Below are 13,324 nucleotides of genomic sequence, written 5' to 3'. Positions count from 1 at the left end.
ATACAAACCGCTAGTTTGGACTTAATTCGAACTAGGTAAACTTCATTCTACCAGGAGTAACGCCAAATTCGAATTCAGTAGTTGGAATTAAGGGCTGTGTAGCCACTTAATTCGAAGTAGCTGGAGCCCAGCCCTCCCCAGGTTCCCCTGGTGGCTGCTCTGGGCCAAAGCAGGAAAACTCCTCTCCTCTCCCCAGCCCTGGGGCCCTTAAAGGGGTAGACTCTGGCCAGACGGCACTTGCCAGAGCCAGCCCTGCCAGCAGTCTCTGCCCCGAGCCGGCGGCTGCAGGATGAGCCAGGCAGCCAGTGCCAGCGAGCCGTCCCCCCGCCCAGTCCCCCAGCACCCAGGGGCCAGCCAGGGGCCGTAGATGGCGCGCACCCTCCTGGTCTAGTGTGGAGGTCATGGACCTCATTGAGGTTTGGGGGCAGGGCCCCAGCGTCCATGATCTCTGTACTAGGAGCAGGAACGTGGCCGTCTACGGGCGCATAGCGGCCGCCATGGCCCGAAAGGGACACAGGCCACCCAGGAGCAGGCGAATCCTGGTGTTCTGGCTGTGGGGGAAAAAGACAGCCACAAGATGGCGTTTGGAGTCACACGGGCGAGTCGCCTGTCCAAGCGGGACCGAGTCCCTTCCAAAGAGAAACCATGGCAGCCATGCAAGTCCAAGGCTGCACAGGAAACCTCAGGAGCTGCGACTGGGGCTCAGTTCGCGCGGCCACGCTTCCCAGGGGAGGCATGAGACAGGCCCAGAGGTCTGCGCAGCAAACAGGCCCGCAGGAGGGAGGCGGCTAAGAACCCGCGCGGCTCGTGCGTTTCTCCCTCTCAGCTGGCGTAGAGGCGGGAGGGGAACGACACCTGCCCGGCTGGAGCTTTCGCGCTTGGGCTCGGGGCTTAAGCCCCGAGGCCGAGGCCCCAGCGCGGTTGCTGGGAGACGGGCTCCCGTGGCACGGCACGGCCCCTGAACCTTGCCGGCCACAAGGTGACCTCACCGAGGCCGAGAGGGATGGCTTGGAGGTGGCAAAAGGGAGCCCGCTAGCAAGCGCCAGGAGGCCGAGCGTAGCCACGTCCCCGGGTGGGTTCGAACCACCATCCTTTCGGTTAACAGCCGAACGCGCTGACCCATTGCGCCACAGAGACCTCGAAGGGCTTTCCGAAACGCTGCCTAGCAGCCTGCTCCTCTGCCTGGCCGTGCCAGTGCAGCCCAGGTGCTAGAGTGGATTGCGGGCAGTCTAGCCCCAAGGGAGCAGAGTGGCGCAGCGGAAGCGTGCTGGGCCCATAACCCAGAGGTCGATGGATCGAAACCATCCTCTGCTACGTGTGGGCCGGCCTCTTTTGACTCCGCGCCTTCACTCCAGGCTGCAAGTAGCTAAAGGCCAGGCCAGGATGCCGCCTGCGGGGAAGCTCTCGGCAGCCCCCCGCTTCCTGTGTGGGAGGCACGGAGGCCTCCTCTTCTGTCCTCAGGCAACAGGGCTTCCTCCTGCCCTTTTCCCACCCACAAGGGCCGCCGGGACCCGCTCAGGGAGCGCGCCAGGGAGGCTCTCCAGACGCTCGTGGAACAAAGCACTTCTGGACCACGCTACCCAGAGCCTTCATTCAGGCCTAGACAAAACGCCTAGACAAAGAGCTGCCACAGCATCAACACTGGCCTTGCTCTACTACTCCCAGGCACGCCAAACCCCTCACAAAGAGAACTTCTGCCTTCGCCATACTGCTCAACAACAGGACACGCGAGCAATTCCCTCCGACGCGCCGCTTCTCCCGCATCGCCACCACCCACGCTCTTTAGGCACACGCCGGCTGACCAAAACCCATCTCATCCCATCAAAAGCTTCTGCCCAGCCCAAGAGGACCAGCTACGTTCCCGGCTCAATTCATCCCTTACAGTCAGAGCCAAAAATCACCAGCTGACGGTCCTTCAGAATCCTCAATGGAAAGGGGGAGAGGGAATTGTGGGAGCACGGGCAGCACTCGCCACGGTCTCGGTTGAGGCTTGCAGCAGTCATGGAAGAGAGAGCTGGCTTCGGTCAAGTCTCGGGAGTACGGCCACGGCTTGGACGGGTCCTTCAGTCCTTGGCTCAGAGCTTCGGTTGGTAGCCCACATCCTCCCGAGGTAAAAAAGCAGGAGGGCTTTCCTTCCAGGGCCTTTTGCATCTTCTGCCGTGGGAGGCGAATCCTGGTGTTCTGGCTGTGGGGAAAAAAGACAGCCACAAGATGGCGTTTGGAGTCACACGGGCGAGTCGCCTGTCCAAGCGGGACCGAGTCCCTTCCAAAGAGAAACCATGGCAGCCATGCAAGTCCAAGGCTGCACAGGAAACCTCAGGAGCTGCGACTGGGGCTCAGTTCGCGCGGCCACGCTTCCCAGGGGAGGCATGAGACAGGCCCAGAGGTCTGCGCAGCAAACAGGCCCGCAGGAGGGAGGCGGCTAAGAACCCGCGCGGCTCGTGCGTTTCTCCCTCTCAGCTGGCGTAGAGGCGGGAGGGGAACGACACCTGCCCGGCTGGAGCTTTCGCGCTTGGGCTCGGGGCTTAAGCCCTGAGGCCGAGGCCCCGGCGCGGTTGCTGGGAGACGGGCTCCCGTGGCACGGCACGGCCCCTGAACCTTGCCGGCCACAAGGTGACCTCACTGAGGCCGAGAGGGATGGCTTGGAGGTGGCAAAAGGGAGCCCGCTAGCAAGCGCCAGGAGGCCGAGCGTAGCCACGTCCCTGGGTGGGCTCGAACCACCATCCTTTCGGTTAACAGCCGAACGTGCTGACCCATTGCGCCACAGAGACCTCGAAGGGGTTTCCGAAACGCTGCCTAGCAGCCTGCTCCTCTGCCTGGCCGTGCCAGTGCAGCCCAGGTGCTAGAGTGGATTGCGGGCAGTCTAGCCCCAAGGGAGCAGAGTGGCGCAGCGGAAGTGTGCTGGGCCCATAACCCAGAGGTCGATGGATCGAAACCATCCTCTGCTACGTGTGGGCCGGCCTCTTTTGACTCCGTGCCTTCACTCCAGGCTGCAAGTAGCTAAAGGCCAGGCCAGGATGCCGCCTGCGGGGAAGCTCTCGGCAGCCCCCCGCTTCCTGTGTGGGAGGCACGGAGGCCTCCTCTTCTGTCCTCAGGCAACAGGGCTTCCTCCTGCCCTTTTCCCACCCACAAGGGCCGCCGGGACCCGCTCAGGGAGCGCGCCAGGGAGGCTCTCCAGACGCTCGTGGAACAAAGCACTTCTGGACCACGCTACCCAGAGCCTTCATTCAGGCCTAGACAAAACGCCTAGACAAAGAGCTGCCACAGCATCAACACTGGCCTTGCTCTACTACTCCCAGGCACGCCAAACCCCTCACAAAGAGAACTTCTGCCTTCGCCATACTGCTCAACAACAGGACACGCGAGCAATTCCCTCCGACGCGCCGCTTCTCCCGCATCGCCACCACCCACGCTCTTTAGGCACACGCCGGCTGACCAAAACCCATCTCATCCCATCAAAAGCTTCTGCCCAGCCCAAGAGGACCAGCTACGTTCCCGGCTCAATTCATCCCTTACAGTCAGAGCCAAAAATCACCAGCTGACGGTCCTTCAGAATCCTCAATGGAAAGGGGGAGAGGGAATTGTGGGAGCACTCGCCACGGTCTCGGTTGAGGCTTGCAGCAGTCATGGAAGAGAGAGCTGGCTTCGGTCAAGTCTCGGGAGTACGGCCACGGCTTGGACGGGTCCTTCAGTCCTTGGCTCAGAGCTTCGGTTGGTAGCCCACATCCTCCCGAGGTAAAAAAGCAGGAGGGCTTTCCTTCCAGGGCCTTTTGCATCTTCTGCCGTGGGAGGCGAATCCTGGTGTTCTGGCTGTGGGGGAAAAAGACAGCCACAAGATGGCGTTTGGAGTCACACGGGCGAGTCGCCTGTCCAAGCGGGACCGAGTCCCTTCCAAAGAGAAACCATGGCAGCCATGCAAGTCCAAGGCTGCACAGGAAACCTCAGGAGCTGCGACTGGGGCTCAGTTCGCGCGGCCACGCTTCCCAGGGGAGGCATGAGACAGGCCCAGAGGTCTGCGCAGCAAACAGGCCCGCAGGAGGGAGGCGGCTAAGAACCCGCGCGGCTCGTGCGTTTCTCCCTCTCAGCTGGCGTAGAGGCGGGAGGGGAACGACACCTGCCCGGCTGGAGCTTTCGCGCTTGGGCTCGGGGCTTAAGCCCCGAGGCCGAGGCCCCGGCGCGGTTGCTGGGAGACGGGCTCCCGTGGCACGGCACGGCCCCTGAACCTTGCCGGCCACAAGGTGACCTCACCGAGGCCGAGAGGGATGGCTTGGAGGTGGCAAAAGGGAGCCCGCTAGCAAGCGCCAGGAGGCCGAGCGTAGCCACGTCCCTGGGTGGGCTCGAACCACCATCCTTTCGGTTAACAGCCGAACGCGCTGACCCATTGCGCCACAGAGACCTCGAAGGGGTTTCCGAAACGCTGCCTAGCAGCCTGCTCCTCTGCCTGGCCGTGCCAGTGCAGCCCAGGTGCTAGAGTGGATTGCGGGCAGTCTAGCCCCAAGGGAGCAGAGTGGCACAGCGGAAGCGTGCTGGGCCCATAACCCAGAGGTCGATGGATTGAAACCATCCTCTGCTACGTGTGGGCCGGCCTCTTTTGACTCCGCGCCTTCACTCCAGGCTGCAAGTAGCTAAAGGCCAGGCCAGGATGCCGCCTGCGGGGAAGCTCTCGGCAGCCCCCCGCTTCCTGTGTGGGAGGCACGGAGGCCTCCTCTTCTGTCCTCAGGCAACAGGGCTTCCTCCTGCCCTTTTCCCACCCACAAGGGCCGCCGGGACCCGCTCAGGGAGCGCGCCAGGGAGGCTCTCCAGACGCTCGTGGAACAAAGCACTTCTGGACCACGCTACCCAGAGCCTTCATTCAGGCCTAGACAAAACGCCTAGACAAAGAGCTGCCACAGCATCAACACTGGCCTTGCTCTACTACTCCCAGGCACGCCAAACCCCTCACAAAGAGAACTTCTGCCTTCGCCATACTGCTCAACAACAGGACACGCGAGCAATTCCCTCCGACGCGCCGCTTCTCCCGCATCGCCACCACCCACGCTCTTTAGGCACACGCCGGCTGACCAAAACCCATCTCATCCCATCAAAAGCTTCTGCCCAGCCCAAGAGGACCAGCTACGTTCCCGGCTCAATTCATCCCTTACAGTCAGAGCCAAAAATCACCAGCTGACGGTCCTTCAGAATCCTCAATGGAAAGGGGGAGAGGGAATTGTGGGAGCACTCGCCACGGTCTCGGTTGAGGCTTGCAGCAGTCATGGAAGAGAGAGCTGGCTTCGGTCAAGTCTCGGGAGTACGGCCACGGCTTGGACGGGTCCTTCAGTCCTTGGCTCAGAGCTTCGGTTGGTAGCCCACATCCTCCCGAGGTAAAAAAGCAGGAGGGCTTTCCTTCCAGGGCCTTTTGCATCTTCTGCCGTGGGAGGCGAATCCTGGTGTTCTGGCTGTGGGGGAAAAAGACAGCCACAAGATGGCGTTTGGAGTCACACGGGCGAGTCGCCTGTCCAAGCGGGACCGAGTCCCTTCCAAAGAGAAACCATGGCAGCCATGCAAGTCCAAGGCTGCACAGGAAACCTCAGGAGCTGCGACTGGGGCTCAGTTCGCGCGGCCACGCTTCCCAGGGGAGGCATGAGACAGGCCCAGAGGTCTGCGCAGCAAACAGGCCCGCAGGAGGGAGGCGGCTAAGAACCCGCGCGGCTCGTGCGTTTCTCCCTCTCAGCTGGCGTAGAGGCGGGAGGGGAACGACACCTGCCCGGCTGGAGCTTTCGCGCTTGGGCTCGGGGCTTAAGCCCCGAGGCCGAGGCCCCGGCGCGGTTGCTGGGAGACGGGCTCCCGTGGCACGGCACGGCCCCTGAACCTTGCCGGCCACAAGGTGACCTCACCGAGGCCGAGAGGGATGGCTTGGAGGTGGCAAAAGGGAGCCCGCTAGCAAGCGCCAGGAGGCCGAGCGTAGCCACGTCCCTGGGTGGGCTCGAACCACCATCCTTTCGGTTAACAGCCGAACGCGCTGACCCATTGCGCCACAGAGACCTCGAAGGGGTTTCCGAAACGCTGCCTAGCAGCCTGCTCCTCTGCCTGGCCGTGCCAGTGCAGCCCAGGTGCTAGAGTGGATTGCGGGCAGTCTAGCCCCAAGGGAGCAGAGTGGCACAGCGGAAGCGTGCTGGGCCCATAACCCAGAGGTCGATGGATTGAAACCATCCTCTGCTACGTGTGGGCCGGCCTCTTTTGACTCCGCGCCTTCACTCCAGGCTGCAAGTAGCTAAAGGCCAGGCCAGGATGCCGCCTGCGGGGAAGCTCTCGGCAGCCCCCCGCTTCCTGTGTGGGAGGCACGGAGGCCTCCTCTTCTGTCCTCAGGCAACAGGGCTTCCTCCTGCCCTTTTCCCACCCACAAGGGCCGCCGGGACCCGCTCAGGGAGCGCGCCAGGGAGGCTCTCCAGACGCTCGTGGAACAAAGCACTTCTGGACCACGCTACCCAGAGCCTTCATTCAGGCCTAGACAAAACGCCTAGACAAAGAGCTGCCACAGCATCAACACTGGCCTTGCTCTACTACTCCCAGGCACGCCAAACCCCTCACAAAGAGAACTTCTGCCTTCGCCATACTGCTCAACAACAGGACACGCGAGCAATTCCCTCCGACGCGCCGCTTCTCCCGCATCGCCACCACCCACGCTCTTTAGGCACACGCCGGCTGACCAAAACCCATCTCATCCCATCAAAAGCTTCTGCCCAGCCCAAGAGGACCAGCTACGTTCCCGGCTCAATTCATCCCTTACAGTCTGTCACGTTGCTGAATTGGAGGGAAGCAGCCAGATCGCTGCTACACCCCTAGGTGGGGGTGTTGGCCCCAGAAATTGGTATGGGGGGGCCATGTGGGGTATTGAATGGGAGCTTATTGTTTGTTAATCTTATGTACACTATTTATGTGAGTATATAATGTCTATGTGTGTAGGTAGGAATCTGTGATCTGTGTGGAAGCTGAATATTTCTGTGAATGTGTTAAGCATGGCTATGGACAGGCTGAGTAGCAAAGCCCTGTGGAACAATGACTCTCAATAGGCTATGGACACACCCAAAGAATGGGATTTGTCACCTGAGGGCAGCCAGCAGGAAACATAGAGATTGGCCTCTGACCAGGTGACCTGCTGCATACAAGAAGAGGCCAGGAAGGAGTATAAAGAGGCCATGTGGTCGAGGCCATTTTGTTCTCAGCTCAGCACTTCATCCCAGAGGCAGCACTGCAGGGATTGAAGAGCCCGGAAGACCTGTGAACCCATCCTGATCGTAGGATGTGCAATAAGGACTTTTAACCAGCAGCTGCAACATCTCTGCTAGAGCCTGCATCGAGGACTGGGAGATTCGGTGCATGTAACGTACTGTACTTTAATAACCTTACTCTCAGGCTTTTCTTTCTTGTAATAATAAACCTTTAGATATAGATTCTAAAGGATTGGCCCAGCGTGATTTGTGGGTAAGGTCCAGAGGGTAAATTGACCAGGGATCTGTGGCTGGTTTCTTGGAACCGGACGGAACTTCTTCGGGGTAGGTGGGATTGGGTGCTAGGACCCCCCACCCGTGTATGAGGCCCGGGGCCATCTGGGGCACGGATATTGCTGGGGTGTCGGAGGGGTTTTGCTCGGGAGGCTTCAGGCAGGCTGCTGAAGCGCTCTGTGAGACTGGTTTGTGGCCTGTGTGGAGAGGTCGTCAGTCGGGGGCTGTAAGGAACCCCGGATTTGAGCAATTCGCCCTGAGCGGACGCCCTAAGCTGTGGCCAGATACGGCCCGGTCCGTCACAGTGGCGTAGTCGGCAGGATCCACAGATCTTGGTCAATTGAGCTTTGGGATCTGGACCCCACGCTGTCTAAATTTGATTTTTGGTGTTGAGAGTTTGGTTGATTAAAGAGCCGCTGCAATGAACCCGGAATTATATGAGAGTCTGAGCAAAAGTACTCTGAAGGATTTGTGCTTGGGGAGAGGCATTGCCTTTAGGAAAAGGGCCTCTAAACTAGATCTGGTAGTGCTGTTATTAACCAGAGATGTGGATGAAAAGGAGCAGAAGCAAGCCAAGGAGGCTGCTGAAAGAAGGCGGAAGGCAGATGAAGAAATTGCTAAGAGAAAGCAGGAGATGGATCTGGAACTTGAGATGAGAAAAGCAGAACATGCAGAGAGAATGGCAGAGCATGCAAAGAAGATGGCCCTAGCCAGGGAGGAAAATGCTAGACTTGACCTCCAGCTTAAGAGACTAAAAGAACAAGAGGGTTCGATGTGTAACTCTGTGGGTAGGCGGTGTGCTTATGATATGGCAGACGTATTTTACCCAGCCGATGTGAAAACCCAACCCCAAAGCATGTGTAAATGCAAACCTTTTGTGTTACCTGTAGCTAGCAGGGAGGTTTGGGAAGGGGGTGCATGTGGGTATGAAAAGTTTCCTGGAGCTGGTCAGTCTCCCTGTAACCAAGGGGAAAGTGTCTCTACATGTGTGCCTGTGGCAGATGCCTGTGTGTCTGTGCAGGGGGGCAGTGAGCCTGTGGGTGAGGGCCCGTCTGATGCCTCAGAGGTGAGGCTGGAATCAGAACCAGGGCAGGAAGAGCCCAGAAGTCAGGGAAATGTTTCTCTGGGGCAGCCTGGAGTGGCTGGCCAGAGTGAAGTTTTAGTTGAGGAGTTGGTGGCTGGTGAGGTTTGTGGAATTGAACCTGCACAAGCTGAAAGTGATTTGTGTGAAGAAGCACAGTGTGTGCAAGCTGGCAATTTGGCTGGTGGAAGTAGCAGTGGGGCAGTAAAGGAAGCTGTCCCAGTGGCTAGCTATATGCCTGAGATTAGCCAGGGGTGTTGGGACAAGGGAGAAGCTGTCTCTGGTTGTCTGGCTGTGTGTGGGGAAGAGTTTCTTCCTATGTCTGCGGAAGGTGCCCCACAGCCTGTGAAGGCTGAGAGCAGTGTGGTTGTCCCAGAGTTGGGTCTGGATATGGCTAAGGCCCAGGAAGGGGGTGACCCAAGGTTTGTGTCTGCTGGGGAGAGGGATGAGGTGACTCAGGTAGAGACAGTCAGTGTTTTACCAGAACCCCAGAGACCAGACAGTGGTGACCCTGATATTGTGCCTGATGCTGCTGTGTTGCTGGCAGAGGGGGGAGCTACTCGGTGGGAGCAGGGAGACCCCTTAGCCCGGGCACAAGGAGAGAATGAGGGCGTGTTAACTCTGGTGCCTAATGATGGTGTGGACGTTTACAGCCATCTAGAGAGCTGCACAGGGAGTGAAGATGCCTCTGACCCTGTCTCTTGTGGGTCTGTCTATGTGCCTGAGAGGGGATTATCTGTGAATCCACCTGAGGGGCCAGAGATAACTCAGGGAGTAAGGGAAGTGCAGGAGGAATTGGTTGGGGCTCAGCAGGGCAATGCTACTGCAGAGCCAGGGAAGGGTGAACGGCTGCTTAAGGAATCTCATAGGGAGGAGAGTCCTGGCAGTGCTTGTAGAGGTGACAGGGCCTTGCTGGGAGAAGGCATTCAGGAGAAAGCTCTGCCTGTAAACGGCAGCAGCTTCTTGTGTGAGGCACTTGTTTTGGTGCCGGACAGACAGAATTTGTCTGTTAACAGTGACTCCAATGACTTGGGTTTAGGGAAACCCAGTGTGGATGGTGTTGGAGAATTCTCAGAGGGACTGAGGGTTGTTCCAGATGAGGCAGGAACATCCAGAGAACTGGAGCAGGCTGCTAACCCAGTGACTGTGGGTGACCAGCTTGCTGGGAAGTCAGTGTGTGTGGGACAGGATTGTTCCCAGGTGAATGAGGAGAGTGGGAACTTAGTGTCTCAGATTCAGGAGAAGGACTGTGTAGCCAAGTATGCAGAGCAGAACAGCTGTGTGGTCACTCTCTCTAGGATGCAGGAGATGGCAGTTATGCTCCCATCTCTGGACACTGTGGACACTCATACTCAATCAGGGAGGTTGATATCTGGTTCCATGTGGAAACAGAGGTTGGAGAGGGACAGAGGAGAGACTTGGGAGTCTACAGCTTACTGCTGTTACCCCACTGAGTGGGGGAAGGGGGAGAATTCCAGGGCCATTGTGAGCCAGGGAGTCACGCCCAGCCAGCCCATTGTCTTGGTCTGGCCAGAGGTTTCAGGCCTGGAGCCCAGAGGACAAGGGGGAGGGGCAGGACTTGCTTTGACAAAGAAGATTTGCAGGTTGAACCTGAAGGGAAAAAACTGCAATGGTGTGGGGCCAGAGAAGGGGCATGATGGGGAATGTCAATATACACCTGATATAGGATTGTTTTTGTTACTGATGTTAATTCTTGTAACCAATGTATTATTGTTGCAGAGAATTGTAACGGTATACAGTGTGCATGAGCTTATGAAAATACCATGTAATCTGTCTGGAGATGTACCAAACGACAGACGGTATGTAAGAGGACATTGTAATGTTGCTCTTTCATGGTTAACACTTGTAACTGGTTTTGGAACTTCTTACAGGACAAAAAGGGTTCCAGCCAGAAGGTCCTGTGTAAGAAGGAAACTGAGGCACACCACCATTTTGACGGGGGAGGCCTGTGATGCCCTCAGTGATGTTACTGGCATCACTTCCTGCATCAATTTTGCGTTGGGGGTGTCACGTTGCTGAATTGGAGGGAAGCAGCCAGATCGCTGCTGCACCCCTAGGTGGGGGTGTTGGCCCCAGAAATTGGTATGGGGGGGCCATGTGGGGTATTGAATGGGAGCTTATTGTTTGTTAATCTTATGTACACTATTTATGTGAGTATATAATGTCTATGTGTGTAGGTAGGAATCTGTGATCTGTGTGGAAGCTGAATATTTCTGTGAATGTGTTAAGCATGGCTATGGACAGGCTGAGTAGCAAAGCCCTGTGGAACAATGACTCTCAATAGGCTATGGACACACCCAAAGAATGGGATTTGTCACCTGAGGGCAGCCAGCAGGAAACATAGAGATTGGCCTCTGACCAGGTGACCTGCTGCATACAAGAAGAGGCCAGGAAGGAGTATAAAGAGGCCATGTGGTCGAGGCCATTTTGTTCTCAGCTCAGCACTTCATCCCAGAGGCAGCACTGCAGGGATTGAAGAGCCCGGAAGACCTGTGAACCCATCCTGATCGTAGGATGTGCAATAAGGACTTTTAACCAGCAGCTGCAACATCTCTGCTAGAGCCTGCATCGAGGACTGGGAGATTCGGTGCATGTAACGTACTGTACTTTAATAACCTTACTCTCAGGCTTTTCTTTCTTGTAATAATAAACCTTTAGATATAGATTCTAAAGGATTGGCCCAGCGTGATTTGTGGGTAAGGTCCAGAGGGTAAATTGACCAGGGATCTGTGGCTGGTTTCTTGGAACCGGACAGAACTTGTTCGGGGTAGGTGGGATTGGGTGCTAGGACCCCCCACCCGTGTATGAGGCCCGGGGCCATCTGGGGCACGGATATTGCTGGGGTGTCGGAGGGGTTTTGCTCGGGAGGCTTCAGGCAGGCTGCTGAAGCGCTCTGTGAGACTGGTTTGTGGCCTGTGTGGAGAGGTCGCCAGTCGGGGGCTGTAAGGAACCCCGGATTTGAGCAATTCGCCCTGAGCGGACGCCCTAAGCTGTGCCCAGATACGGCCCGGTCCGTCACACAGTCAGAGCCAAAAATCACCAGCTGACGGTCCTTCAGAATCCTCAATGGAAAGGGGGAGAGGGAATTGTGGGAGCACTCGCCACGGTCTCGGTTGAGGCTTGCAGCAGTCATGGAAGAGAGAGCTGGCTTCGGTCAAGTCTCGGGAGTACGGCCACGGCTTGGACGGGTCCTTCAGTCCTTGGCTCAGAGCTTCGGTTGGTAGCCCACATCCTCCCGTGGTAAAAAAGCAGGAGGGCTTTCCTTCCAGGGCCTTTTGCATCTTCTGCCGTGGGAGGCGAATCCTGGTGTTCTGGCTGTGGGGGAAAAAGACAGCCACAAGATGGCGTTTGGAGTCACACGGGCGAGTCGCCTGTCCAAGCGGGACCGAGTCCCTTCCAAAGAGAAACCATGGCAGCCATGCAAGTCCAAGGCTGCACAGGAAACCTCAGGAGCTGCGACTGGGGCTCAGTTCGCGCGGCCACGCTTCCCAGGGGAGGCATGAGACAGGCCCAGAGGTCTGCGCAGCAAACAGGCCCGCAGGAGGGAGGCGGCTAAGAACCCGCGCGGCTCGTGCGTTTCTCCCTCTCAGCTGGCGTAGAGGCGGGAGGGGAACGACACCTGCCCGGCTTAAGCCCTGAGGCCGAGGCCCCGGCGCGGTTGCTGGGAGACAGGCTCCTGTGGCACGGCACGGCCCCTGAACCTTGCCGGCCACAAGGTGACCTCACCGAGGCCGAGAGGGATGGCTTGGAGGTGGCAAAAGGGAGCCCGCTAGCAAGCGCCAGGAGGCCGAGCGTAGCCACGTCCCCGGGTGGGCTCGAACCACCATCCTTTCGGTTAACAGCCGAACGCGCTGACCCATTGCGCCACAGAGACATCGAAGGGCTTTCCGAAACGCTGCCTAGCAGCCTGCTCCTCTGCCTGGCCGTGCCAGTGCAGCCCAGGTGCTAGAGTGGATTGCGGGCAGTCTAGCCCCAAGGGAGCAGAGTGGCGCAGCGGAAGCGTGCTGGGCCCATAACCCAGAGGTCGATGGATCGAAACCATCCTCTGCTACGTGTGGGCCGGCCTCTTTTGACTCCGCGCCTTCACTCCAGGCTGCAAGTAGCTAAAGGCCAGGCCAGGATGCCGCCTGCGGGGAAGCTCTCGGCAGCCCCCCGCTTCCTGTGTGGGAGGCACGGAGGCCTCCTCTTCTGTCCTCAGGCAACAGGGCTTCCTCCTGCCCTTTTCCCACCCACAAGGGCCGCCGGGACCCGCTCAGGGAGCGCGCCAGGGAGGCTCTCCAGACGCTCGTGGAACAAAGCACTTCTGGACCACGCTACCCAGAGCCTTCATTCAGGCCTAGACAAAACGCCTAGACAAAGAGCTGCCACAGCATCAACACTGGCCTTGCTCTACTACTCCCAGGCACGCCAAACCCCTCACAAAGAGAACTTCTGCCTTCGCCATACTGCTCAACAACAGGACACGCGAGCAATTCCCTCCGACGCGCCGCTTCTCCCGCATCGCCACCACCCACGCTCTTTAGGCACACGCCGGCTGACCAAAACCCATCTCATCCCATCAAAAGCTTCTGCCCAGCCCAAGAGGACCAGCTACGTTCCCGGCTCAATTCATCCCTTACAGTCAGAGCCAAAAATCACCAGCTGACGGTCCTTCAGAATCCTCAATGGAAAGGGGGAGAGGGAATTGTGGGAGCACTCGCCACGTTCTCGGTTGAGGCTTGCAGCAGTCATGGAAGAGAGA

The 13,324-nt window shown here is 58.3% G+C and overlaps 6 non-coding genes across 6 annotated transcripts; 2 read left to right on the top strand and 4 right to left on the bottom strand.

Moving 5' to 3' along the window:
• Positions 1–1,063: 1,063 nt before the first annotated feature.
• TRNAN-GUU (transfer RNA asparagine (anticodon GUU)) lies at positions 1,064–1,137 on the bottom strand. The gene has a single exon. It is a non-coding gene; the product is annotated as a tRNA-Asn (tRNA).
• Positions 1,138–1,242: 105 nt separating this feature from the next.
• On the top strand, positions 1,243–1,314 carry TRNAM-CAU (transfer RNA methionine (anticodon CAU)). The gene has a single exon. It is a non-coding gene; the product is annotated as a tRNA-Met (tRNA).
• A 3,008-nt stretch (positions 1,315–4,322) lies between these two features.
• TRNAN-GUU (transfer RNA asparagine (anticodon GUU)) lies at positions 4,323–4,396 on the bottom strand. The gene has a single exon. It is a non-coding gene; the product is annotated as a tRNA-Asn (tRNA).
• A 1,551-nt stretch (positions 4,397–5,947) lies between these two features.
• TRNAN-GUU (transfer RNA asparagine (anticodon GUU)) lies at positions 5,948–6,021 on the bottom strand. Its single transcript has one exon. It is a non-coding gene; the product is annotated as a tRNA-Asn (tRNA).
• Positions 6,022–12,383: 6,362 nt separating this feature from the next.
• On the bottom strand, positions 12,384–12,457 carry TRNAN-GUU (transfer RNA asparagine (anticodon GUU)). The gene has a single exon. It is a non-coding gene; the product is annotated as a tRNA-Asn (tRNA).
• Positions 12,458–12,562: 105 nt separating this feature from the next.
• On the top strand, positions 12,563–12,634 carry TRNAM-CAU (transfer RNA methionine (anticodon CAU)). The gene has a single exon. It is a non-coding gene; the product is annotated as a tRNA-Met (tRNA).
• The last annotated feature ends 690 nt before the right edge of the window (positions 12,635–13,324 follow it).

Source organism: Pelodiscus sinensis, chromosome 25, assembly GCF_049634645.1.
Source record: "Pelodiscus sinensis isolate JC-2024 chromosome 25, ASM4963464v1, whole genome shotgun sequence".
Taxonomy (NCBI): Eukaryota; Metazoa; Chordata; order Testudines; family Trionychidae; genus Pelodiscus; species Pelodiscus sinensis.
This window is presented reverse-complemented; position numbering and strand designations above follow the sequence as displayed.